We start from the raw sequence: 12,243 nt of genomic DNA, 5'->3' as shown, positions 1-12,243 counted from the left end.
GAATTCAAAATATTTATCCAGAAAAAGACTCATAGAACATCACATGTACATCTCTGCATATATATTTACCAGTGAAAAACAAATGAATATCCTAATAGATAAACATTCCTACATTTCTGTATGCAGTAGTGAAAGCAGAACAGTTACTTTATGTACAGAAACAGAAAAGATTTACATTTGTCCTACATCTACCATCTCTTGTGTCTTCTACAGTTGCTGAGGTAGACTAAGTGCTAACACGCTGGACTGAAAATTGCTAAGCAGAATAGCTGCTTAAGCTTCATACATAAACGCTAGAAACAGTACGTTGTACAAAACTGTAATATGCATGCAGCAGAATACCAACATTGTCATACAATGCTTCTAGACAGTACTAGAAAAGAATGTGGATGTGTACTAAACATTGTACTAGAGTTCTCTGGAGATATCAGATACAGAGCTAACCGTATCAGAAAAAGCCTAAACTAGCTAGAAGTATACTGAGGGGAAGCTGATAAAGAGACAGTCAGTATTTAGCTCTTTTATGACATTGAGATTATATGTTAATTCAAGCAGGAAAAGAAGAGTGTATAGAGGAAGGATCTGTTATACCATAACTGCTGTTGCAGAATCATATAGAGATGAGATACAGTTTTAAAACTCTCCCAAATGCTGACTTCTTTGAAATTTGCCTTATTTGGGTAGATTGTTCCACCCATTTTGGACCCACTATGGAAAAGGATGAATTGTAAAAGTGTTTTTATTGTTTCTTTACTGAGTGGGATACAAGCACTCTAAGAAATGTGAACATAGATGAGAATGTACCTGGGGGAAAGGGATTCTATGATGGATCATTTCATAGATAAGACAGGATGGAGTGAATGTTCTTAGATGAAGTGTGGTTATGTAGTAGCATAGTTATAACCAATGAATTTCATTTACAGAGATGCAATGATACATTTTGTTTGGTTGGATTTATGCAAGTTTAGTTTTTATGTTATACACATGTTCACTTTCAGAAGGTTAGACAGTCTGAAGATTAATAAAAACACAGTGTGCATAAAATAAGTTACGCAGTAAAAAATAATTGGCCATTGAGTCAGGGAATTTTTGAAGCTACAAATTCAGCCTAGTTTCTGATTGTTCCTTAACAATATCTTTTTGAAGTGTTGATCAGATTTCTTTTGTTTACCATAATACATAGAAGTTTTATAATGTTAAACAGTTAAACTGGGGATTTGCCTTCTGTCAGAATATGAAGAGGTATCAAGCTGATTTGTTGTGAATAGCAGGGACTTTGTTTTATTACTATTGATTACAATCATACAGAGAAAGACTATGTTCCAGTATCCAGAACAGTGCTGGCAGTGGTATTTATCTGCTCTATAATGGCTTCTACCTTGCTCCATTTTCATCCAGCATGGCCCCCACCAAGACACAGCTTACTCTAAGAAGTAAATCAAATGTCTGATGGCTCTCACCTGATTCTGATATGTACCTTTATTTTAGAATAATGTTTTCATTATTTACTTATTTATTTGTTAGTGCATTCATTTATTTTCTTATTTATTTATGTCATTATTTATAACACCATATAATACTGTTCACCTATGGTTTTCATCTGGTAAGCACACCATACTACTTTTAACAGCTCCCATTGAACACATTACACAGTTTCATAGAAATACTTCTAAAGGTTACTGATACAACTCTGTTTTCAAAATAAAGAGCCAGCACTTCAGAGGCAACCAATATGTTCTATTCCTTCCCTTCCTTAAGACTGGTTTCAGCATCAAACCTTCTTCAGTGATGTTACATTCATAATTCAGGAATAGTATTTATACATATTAAATATCCTCAATTATGACATCACTTCCCCCATTTAACTAATTAAACATCCAAATACACATAAAGCATTTTAACAAACTAAACAATATTCTTGTGATTTCAGATTAAATATATGTATGGCTAACCATATATTAGTGAACCATTGCTACATATAAGGTCAATAATGAATGTACATAATTAACAAAACTTCATAATTTGTCATTGAGCCCAGGTTGAAATAGGGCGCCAACTTAATGATCCATTTTCTTTCTTTTTGAGTCAATATAGTATGCCAACCCTGTTTGGTTGATCTATTTCCCTTGACCTGATCTATAATAACAAATCCAAAAGTAGCAGTTTTATGTGACTTACGTTACAATAAAATGACTAATGCATTATATAGACACTGTCAGTCACATAAAACTGCTACTTTTGGATTTGTTATTATAGATCAGGTCAAGGGAAATAAATCAACCAAACAGGGTTGGCATACTATATTGACTCAAAAAGAAAGAAAATGGATCATTAAGTTGGGCGCCCTATTTCATCCAGGACTCAATGACAAATTATGAGGTTTTGTTAATTATGTGCATTCATTATTGACCTTATATGTAGCAATGGTTCACTAATATATGGTTAGCCATACATATATTTCATCTGAAACACAGGAATATTGTTTAGTTTGTTAAAATGCTTTATATGTATTTGGATGTTTAATTAGTTAAATGGGGGAAGTGATGTCATAATTCAGTATATTTAATATGTATAAATACTATTCCTGAATTATGAATGTAACATCACTGAAGAAGGTTTGATGCCGAAACCAGTCTGAAGGAAGGGAAGGAAAAAAACATATTGGTTGCCTCTGAAGTGCTGGCTCTTTATTTTGTTTTGTCATGGTTGGTTATGCTGTGCACTAGTCGTACTTGCTAGCTTTTTTTCAGGGTACACCTCTGTATTCAGTAATGAGTTGTATACATCTGGCAAGGTTGAGTTCATTTGCTGCACCACGTACATCTCATACTGCTTTATGTACTACAACTGTATTACTACGCTTTCCTCTGTGCACGTATTAAATCCTCTCTGTATCATTGTTCATGCAATCCCAGTCATCCAAATGGGTATTACATGTCACTAAGAAATCATATGGAAATGTCCTTACTTTCAAACAAACTAGGATTAGTCTGCCTAGCCTTCTAAAAGTGAGCATACCTTTTGGTAGCATTTCATTAGTACTTTTACAGCCTAACTCTGTCACCCAGGATCTGCTTTATTTTGGTCTTCACTTTCAATTTCACTCTGTCTACATTCTTTTTCTTCTCTTTTCCCTCCCCTTCCCCTAATTTCAACCCCTTTTGATACATTAATTTGTAACAAATAACAGATGTCCTCATTATACCTCATCCACTCCACGTTCTTTCAGACAATTCTCAGTTGTTTTTTTTCAACACTGTTTGTGCATGACTGTTGTTTTCACTTGTTACTTGATATTGCTCTTATAATTACCTCCTGTTTCCCAACACAAATGCTTCTTCACATTTTCTTCACTTTTCATACCTGTCCTTTCTTCAGCCTTCTTTTTTCTTCTAGTTGATCCTAATCTCCATAATGCAGTATGGTCTGAGTACTTGCTAAGGACTCCAGATCCGCTTGTTGGTGGCTTCATTCTTTGTAGTTTGTTATTGTTGCGCTACTTGCCTTTTTGCTTACTCAACACTACTCTACCGCTTCTCACTTCAAGACATGTTGCTTTCTGCCCTTAACTTATGCCTCCCTTCACGTGCGATTCTTCCTTTTCTACATGAGACTGTATGTTTATAAGTTCCTAGGTTTATACTAAGCCAGCAGTATGTCTACCTTTAGTGGCTTTAGTCAACAATGTCATAAAAGAAGAACCTGTGAAGATGAGTTAATATCACAGAAGATGATGGTAGGAGGTAAAGCTTATTACGTACATATAGGCAGAATATTTTCAGTGTGGATTATGCAAGACAGAAAGGAGATCAGGAGAAGTTGTAACAAAGGAGGAAAAGGAAAGTAAGAAGGAAAAAGGAGGAGCAAGATAAAATAATACTTAGTTTGGCTTAGTTAGATAGTTGCAGTCAGTGAATCCTGGCATGAATTTACAGTATTACGCTGATTAATCTAATTAAAGTTTAAATGCTAATAGAGTTTTACACTGTTTAATATGAAGAAGAAGTTTGTTTCATGAGAGTGGAAGGCACTAGATGATGAAGTTATCCATGGTTCGGAACATGTTGATATTTTTGATTGGAGCTAGGTCTTTAAAGCAGGAAATAACTGGGTTAAATATAGAGGATTATGATCGGGTTGCCAATCATATCCTGCTTATTATGTGTTTGAGACATACATGCCAACAAATGCATCCCAAGAACAAAACTCTCGAAGCAAATCTTGGCATACAAGGCAAGAATACATAATTAAGGGTTATGATAGGAGACCCACTCATAATTCTTTGTTGTGCACAGAGCTTTATTTGTTCCATGTACTAGTGGTTAGAGGAAAAAGAGAAAAAAAAGTGCTGTGCTTTGCTGGCTTTCAAAGCCATAAAGCACTTAACAAGTGCTGTCAGAAAGATAGTGTAACACAGTCCCTTAAGTTTGTAGTCATCTTGCCATTCCCCTCAAATGTCCAGGTTTTCACAGGATGTCCAAATTTTTGCTTTATATGTTTGGTCTGTTCCTCATAAAATATTTGATTTTCATACAAATCACTGAGTCACTAAATAATGACACATTTCACTTTCAGAGTTTGTATCCTTTAGAAAAATACTGGAGAACACACATCCTGTTATTCTAGCTACTTTCTAAGTTTATGAAAGAAAGTGAGGGACACATTATTGGTATGGACAGTAGGCAGAAATTAATGTGTTTCTTTATTCTGCCCCTTTCTTTGTGGGTCAGTGCAGGCATATCTAACTGCTTAGACTGAGACCTGACCTTAACAAGTTAAGCAGGGGGTGCTTAACATTTGTTAAGGATAGGTCTGTTGTTACTGTAATGCTTAAACAATTTGTATTTTTCCAGATATCAGAGTGTAATTAACACGCTCCGTGTACTACATTATATTTTATTACTAAGAAAGCAAGAAAAGGTCTTATAGCAAATACAAAGAAGACCATACTAGAAAGACCCTGACAACAGATCAACATTCATTAAAAAAAACATTACAGGCTTCCCTTGCTGAGGCCATTGTGTAAAATATGCAGCATACTCCTTAAGACATGCAAGTTTTCAGCACATTGGCTTTAGGAGTCTTTATTAAAGCATACAAGCTAGAATCCACTAGCTGTACACATATGTTTTGTCCTTTTTTAGGATAATCAATTCAGCGTAAGTGCAGAGTCACACCATAACAGCCTTCTCATCCATCTGCTTTACCCTTCTACTCTTCATATAATTACTCCCTGCTTTCTCTGCGTTACATTTTGCTCATGAATTATTACTGACATTTTACAGAATTTAAAAAAAGATTTCCAAACGGTTCTGTACAGGAATAACAGAAAAGAAACTAATTTGTTAGACTGTTACAGTTTTGTTTCTTTTACTTCTGTGGGCTCGTACGAACAGTAATAGTATTCTCATGAAAACAAATACAGTAGACTGTCTCTTATCCAGTTTTGCTGGGACCAGAACTTAGGCTGGATAAACGAATGGCTGGTTAATCACAAAAAGGATACAGACATCATTTATAGGTTATCAATTAGCTAGAATAACAGGATTTGTGTTAGCATGCATTTTTCTAAAGAATATGAAGTGTAAAACTCAAATGTCTGTCGTTATTTAGCCCAGAGGAGGCCGAAGTGTTGTTCTTCTCTGTTGTCTTTTGCTAGGGCTACTGCAGAAATTTGATGGCTGGTTAAAGAGAGACTAGATAAGAGGGAGTGCACTGTACATTCAAAGCATAGTTAATGCATCAAGTCAGACACATGTCATATCTATCCTTCCCCTCTTATTTTTTCCAGTTATCACTGCTTCTACATTCTGGATTAAACCTTTACCCTAATATCCTTTCCAGTTATCACTGCTTTTACATTCTGGATTAAATCCGCCCCCGCATATCATTTCCAGTTATCACTGCTTCAACATTCCGGATTAAATCTGTCCTCCATATCCTTTCCAGTTATCACTGATTCCATGTGGCCAAGACTGTGGTAAGAGCAGCAAGTGGCTTTTTTATAAGCCAAATACTGTTGCCTGCTAGCATTTTTGCAGTACTGCCATTGCACAGACAGCAAAGTTCGGTCCTGATTACTTAATGGATGAAGTCACGGGTAGGTACACTGAACTATTCTTTGTTGCTGTCTGCCCTAATGAGTACTTGTTACTGAACAACACAAAATGCTTCTGAATGTTCTGAGTGACATTGATCTGGTCAAAATAATTCAAGAGTCTACAACAGACAATCCTGTTACAAATCACCACTTGCTATTTTGTTCTTTCTGACAGGGCAAAATAAGACAATGTAACACAGTCATATATTAATGCAGACAGTGAGATGGGCTACAGATGTTAATGCTATCAGTACAGCACCCGTGCTATTTGCTTTACCACCTCAAAGCATATAACATTGCTCTTAACCTTCTATTTCCAAAATATATAACACTGCCTCTCTATGCAGAACAAACATGCAAAATGTGGAAATCTAACAAATTACTTCAACTAAGAAGTTTACAGCATGACTATTAACTGTTTCTTTATTCTTAAAAAGAGTACTCAGTATTACTAAGTATTCAGTATTGATTAAAAATGAACATATGCCAAACCCTTTCAATATAGAACAGAACAAAACAGAGTTTTTTTTAAAAATCAAAATGAGGAGTATTCTTAATAATGAGGTACAGGTGAGACATATGGTACATAACTTCAAAATCTTGTTGATCTAACACGAACTATTTTGCCATAATGCCATTTATTATAACAAACACTGAATAATTAGTGACAGGGACTACAAAGTCTGATACCACTTGAGAAAAAAAAAAGAAGTTATGTACCTACCATAACGTTCCATGTTAATTGTCTTCTTCTCGCCTTCTTTCTTGCTGGTTGGGTTCAGAGCTGATCCTCGGCTCCGACTCGGCCATCTTCAATAGCTCGAGAGCTGTTTACTGGCTCGAGGCTACCCCATATCCCATGATGCCTGGTGCTAGCTACACAGATCTCGTTTGAAAAAGCTATTCCAGACATAACTAAGAAAGAATTCTGCCCTAGTAGACCCTTGGACCTAACTATGAAGCTATCTAAGCAGAGAGGACAACAAGAGAAGGTTCAGCCAATGAAATCTGAATAAGGGAGCTCCTCTCAATCCACTAGGATAGGGGGATGGACGGTGGGATTTAATAAAGAAGGCGAGAAGAAGACAACTAACATGGAACATTATGGGAGGTACATAACTTCTTTATGTTAAGTTGTCTATCTCGCCTTCATTCTTGCTGGTTGGGACAGCGTCCCTAGCACCTACTATCCTGGGTGGCTCAATGGAACAGACTCTTCAGAACAATGGAACCAAAATCAGCCCTGTTTCTGGAAGCAATGTCTAATTTGTAATGAGAAATGAAGGTATGTGGGTTAGCCCACATAGCAGCTGCACAGATAGATTCCATGGGCAACCTAGATTGGAAGGCCACCGAGGTAGCCAATGCCCTAGTAGAGTGGCCTTTAGGTTTGGTAGATAATTTTTTGTTTCTCAGATGGTAAATGAATGAAATAATGTGAGACAACCACCTAGATAATGTTACCTTTGAGACCGGAAGGCCCTGTCTGCCCTCAGCATAGGAAAGGAAGAGTTGGTCTGACTTCCTGATGTCCTTTGTCCTATGCAAATAAAAACGCAGCTGTCTGTGAACATCCAACTGGTGCAATTTATATTCTGCATTATTGGTGTGATTAGGAAAGAACACAGGAAGGTGTATGGACTGATTCAAATTATTTTGTGTACAGACCTTAGGAAGGAAGGAAGGATTGGTCCTTAGAGCGACCCTATCGTTATGGAAAACTAAGTATGGGGGACAAATACATAGAGCCTGAAGCTCTGAAACATGTTTGGCAGAAGTAATGGCTACCAGAAAGAGAGTCTTCCAGGATAAAAACTTAATGGGGCAATATGCTGCAGATTCAAAAGGTGGCAAGATTAGGGAAGCTAGCACCAAGTTTAGATCCCATGGAGGTGGGGGATCCCTCACTGGAGGCCTAAGCAGAGTGGTTCCTTTGAGGAAGGCTTTACACAGCTTATGAGACATGATGTTATTAGAAGACAACCCAATGTGAAAATTCGAAATGGCAGCTAACTGAACCCTGATTGTAGCAGAAGCGGAACCAGAATGACAGAGTTCCGCTAAAAATTCCAGAATCTCGTGGACAGGGGCTGAAAAGGGATCTATATTTTAGCCTCTGCCCAGCAAGAAAAATGTTTCCACTTGCTAGCGTAAGTTTTCCTAGTTGTGGATTAGTGTGATGAGATAATAATTTCCCGCACAGAGGAGGAAATATTAGGAAGCCTGGCTAAGGTTGGAAGTGGAGCAACCAAGCTGTGAGCTGGAGTGTTTGAAGGGATCGATGCAGTCTGCCAGATTGATGAATCAGTAGATCTGGGATAGAATCCAGAATCCAAGGCTGCTCGAGAAGATAATGATGCAGGAATAGGACCATATCTGTCGAGGCCAGTAAGGGGCAATAAGGATCATTTTGCAACCCAACGCAGTTGCTGTCTGTATGAGTTTGGGTATTAGGAAACAGAGGAAGGTGTAAAGAAGTCCCTGAGGCCAATCGTGGACTAGAGGGTCTCTGGGGGAGTGGCCGGGAAGTGGAAGAAGGGAGAAGAAATTGCTGCACTTGCTGTTGAAAGGTGTGGCGAACAGGTCGCAGCAAGGCTGACCCCATTTGCAAAAGATTTGTTCCGCAATTACCTTATTCAGAGACCACTCGTGAGGCATGAGAATTACTCTGCTGAGCCTGTCTGCGATGTGCGTTGTGATCAGAAAACGTTGGGAAGAGATCACCTACTGCCAGAGTCTGAATGCTTTTCAGCATAGAGGCTAGGATCTGGTGCCGCCCTGCTTGTTGATGTACCATACCACTGACATATTGTCCGTTTGAACTGCAATGGTCCCGGGAGGGAGAGAGTCCTGAAGGGCTTGCAACACTAAAAGCACGGCTCTCATCTCCAAGACATTTATATGCAAATGGTACTTGTGAGGCTGCCAGGTGCCTTGGACTGTCCTGCCCTGATAATGCCCCCACCCACCCTATCAGGGAGGCATCCGTGGTCACTGTGGCGAGTGGAGGGGATGGCACAAATGGTCTGCCCCGGGACACTGATGGGGAGACCATCCACCAAACGAGGTGCTTCTTACATGCTTCCGTGATCATAATCTTGTGAGACATGGGAAGCTGTTGGAAGGACCACTGTGTGAATAGAAGCCACTGGAGTATTCTCATGTGAAAGCGGGCCAGGGGGTCAATAAGAATTGTTGATGCCATGGAATCCAGTGTTCGGAGGACGAACCTGACTTGAATCGTTTTGCATGTTCATAAAATCTGTACTTGTTGGCAAATTAGTGATACCCTGTCTGGTGGAAGGTTCGCAAACATGTTCCTGGTATTTAGATTTGCGCCTATATAAGTGATATGCTGACAGGGCAACAATGCAGATTTTTCTAAATTTATTGTGATACCTAGCCTGGACTAAGTTTTGATAGTGTAGTCCCTGGCTTGCAGGAGGTGATGCCTGGTGGAAGCAGTGAGGAGCCAGTCTAGATATGGAAACACCTGGAATCCCTGATGTCTCAGGTGAGCCGTAACCACTGCCATGCATTTGATGAACACCCTGGGGGCTGTGGTGAGACTGAAGGGCAGAGCTCTGAACTGATAATGACTGGCTCCCAACCGGAAGCGAAGGAATCTCCTGGAGTGCCTGTGCATTTTGATGTGGTAGCACGCATCCTGAAGATCTATAGAGCACATCCAATTGTCCTGACCCAGGAAGGGTAGAATGGAGTGTAGCGTGACCATCCGAAACTTTGTTCTTTGTACAGACTTGTTTAGTCTGCTGAGATCCAGAATGGGTCTCCATTCCCTGTCTTTTTTGGTACCAAAAAGAACCTTGAGTAAGTTCCGGATCCGATCTGGTCTGCTGGGACTTCCTGGATGATCCTTTTGTGTAGCAGCTTTGAAATTTCTTTGGCTGCTTGGTCCCTTAGATTGGGTGGAACATCTGGAAGGGACTTGTTTGACGATAACGGGGGTTGAGCAAAGGGGATTCTGTAACCTCCGGATATGATTGACTGTATCCACTTGTCTTGAGTTAGATTCTGCCAGGCTTTGGGTTACAGCGAAAGTCTTCCCCCGACTGCCTCCAGAGGCGGGCAGCCGGGCAACCCTTCAGGGATGCTGAAAAGGCTTCTCAGATAAGGATTCTCTGCTGCCCTGGTTCTGCAGACCCCCCCCCCTGCCACGAGGGCGGCGTCTGTTATTGTTCCCTCATCTGCCCCTGGAGGGGAACTCACCACGTGTGTCAGGCAAGGCTCCCTGGGATTTATGGAACCACATTTTTCCACTCTTCTGACTCTTGGGGTATGGTCTGGAAGGAGTGGAAAAACAGACTCCATGGCAGAGAGAGTCTTGCCTTCCTGTTCACACCTGGTTAGTGTGTCCTTCACCTGTGGTCCAAAGAGAGCGGAGCCATCAAAGGGGGTACTGGTGAAAGATGCTCTGAAGGGTTCCGCAAAATTACATAGCCGCATCCATGCGTGCCTCCTAAGGGCGACGCCTGTGCCTGCGGCTCTACTCGCACCATCGGCTGCATAAGAAATTAGCCTCATGGAGGAGTTAACAACTGAATTCAGAATCGCCAGCTGGAAGGCCACCTTAGCTTGAGCCCCCACAGCTGATGGATCTTGGAGGGTATCTCCAAGCTCTTTAAGGAGATCCCTCTGAAGGCGGGTGAAATGGCACAAATAATTCAGAGACTTCATCGAGAAGGTAGCTGAAGCAAACATTTGCTTCCCATATCTGTCCATAGTCCTAGACTCCTTGTTAGGATGATGGACAGATGACGAAGTTTCTGCCAACTCCTTCTTTGTGGCTGCTGCTACCACCATGGCATCAACAGGTACGCCCTTAGATAAAAACTGTTTGTCTTGAGGTGCAGTTATAAATTTAGAAGGTCTCCTGGGGGTTGGTTCCACTGTGTCTGGAGCTGACCACGCCTTCCAAGCCACCACAGTCATAAGTGGGTCGAAAGGCGGAGCACCCAGGAGGTGGACAGTTGGGAACCAAACGCGTCCAGAAATACCAACTCATCCTTGGAAGGGGCTAGGGTATTCCAGTTCCCCCTCTGCTTAAGAATTTCAAGGATGTCTGAAAAGGAGACATCTTTAGCAGGGGATCTCAGAGACCCTTCCGAATCCTCTAAGTTGGTATCTGATGTGACAGACTCAGGGGGAGTCAACATGCTTCCTCTTGCACTTCCTCTTACGAGGTGGCTCCTCTGCATGATCAGGGGAGGCCTGGGAAGAGGAAGAAACACCCAAAGGGGTGCCCTGGAGCGCTGGTTCCCCACGCTTGGGGACAGGAGGAGGGGCAGAGGCAGACGCAGGCACCATAGGGGGAGGAGCCGATGGGGTTGATTGTGGGACTGGCTCAGGGGCCAATACACTCCTCATGACCTCAAAGGCATCCCTGCTCAGATGCAGAGAAGACTCTGGTTCTGAAGAAATCAGAATCCCCCTCCGCACCGAGGGGGATGGCTCCGAAGCCAATGTAGGAGCTGAGCTCACCTGCGCCGAAGCTTCGAGAGGGAGAGTGGGGTCGGACAAGGGTCCGATGCCACTCGCCCCCTCGGAGCCGATGTGGGAGTCCCAGTGCCCAGATCCCTCCAAGGACGGGACCAAGGATGGGATCAGAGCCAACGACTGAACTGAAGGAGAAGGTATCGGAGAAGACGGTTCCACGACTCGAACCCCAACGAACTCTTGCTCCAAACTCAAGGGAGGAGTCGGAGGAGGAATATTTGCAGAAGTGGACAGAGCCAACACCTGATGAGGGGGGCTGGACAACATTTTTGCTAGGGCCTGCGATTTCAGCAACCTGCTGACCACTCTCTCCAAATCATGATCTGAAAGTCTGGAGGATGGAGAGGAGTGAGAGGACTTATGACTGTGCTGCGATTGGAGCAGAGGTGACCATGGAGCCGAGTGTATCGACTCCAAGGAGGGAGACCTAGATCTTTTTCGACTCACAGAAGGCTCTGAGGTTCATGTTGGAGCCAACTGTGAGGGAGGCACTTCGGCTCCGGCCGGAGCCGAGGTGGATGGAGGTGCTTCGCCCAACGACAGCTCAGAACTTGGAGCTGAAGACTTGGGTGGTGAATCCTGTGGCTTAAGAAAACCCTGAAGGATTAACTTATTTTTGCGCTCCT

This window comes from Protopterus annectens, chromosome 3.part1 (genome assembly GCF_019279795.1).
Source record: "Protopterus annectens isolate FY-2018-M chromosome 3.part1, PAN1.0, whole genome shotgun sequence".
NCBI lineage: Eukaryota > Metazoa > Chordata > Ceratodontiformes > Protopteridae > Protopterus > Protopterus annectens.
The sequence above is the reverse complement of the archived record's forward strand: the minus strand, read 5'-3'. Positions refer to the sequence as shown.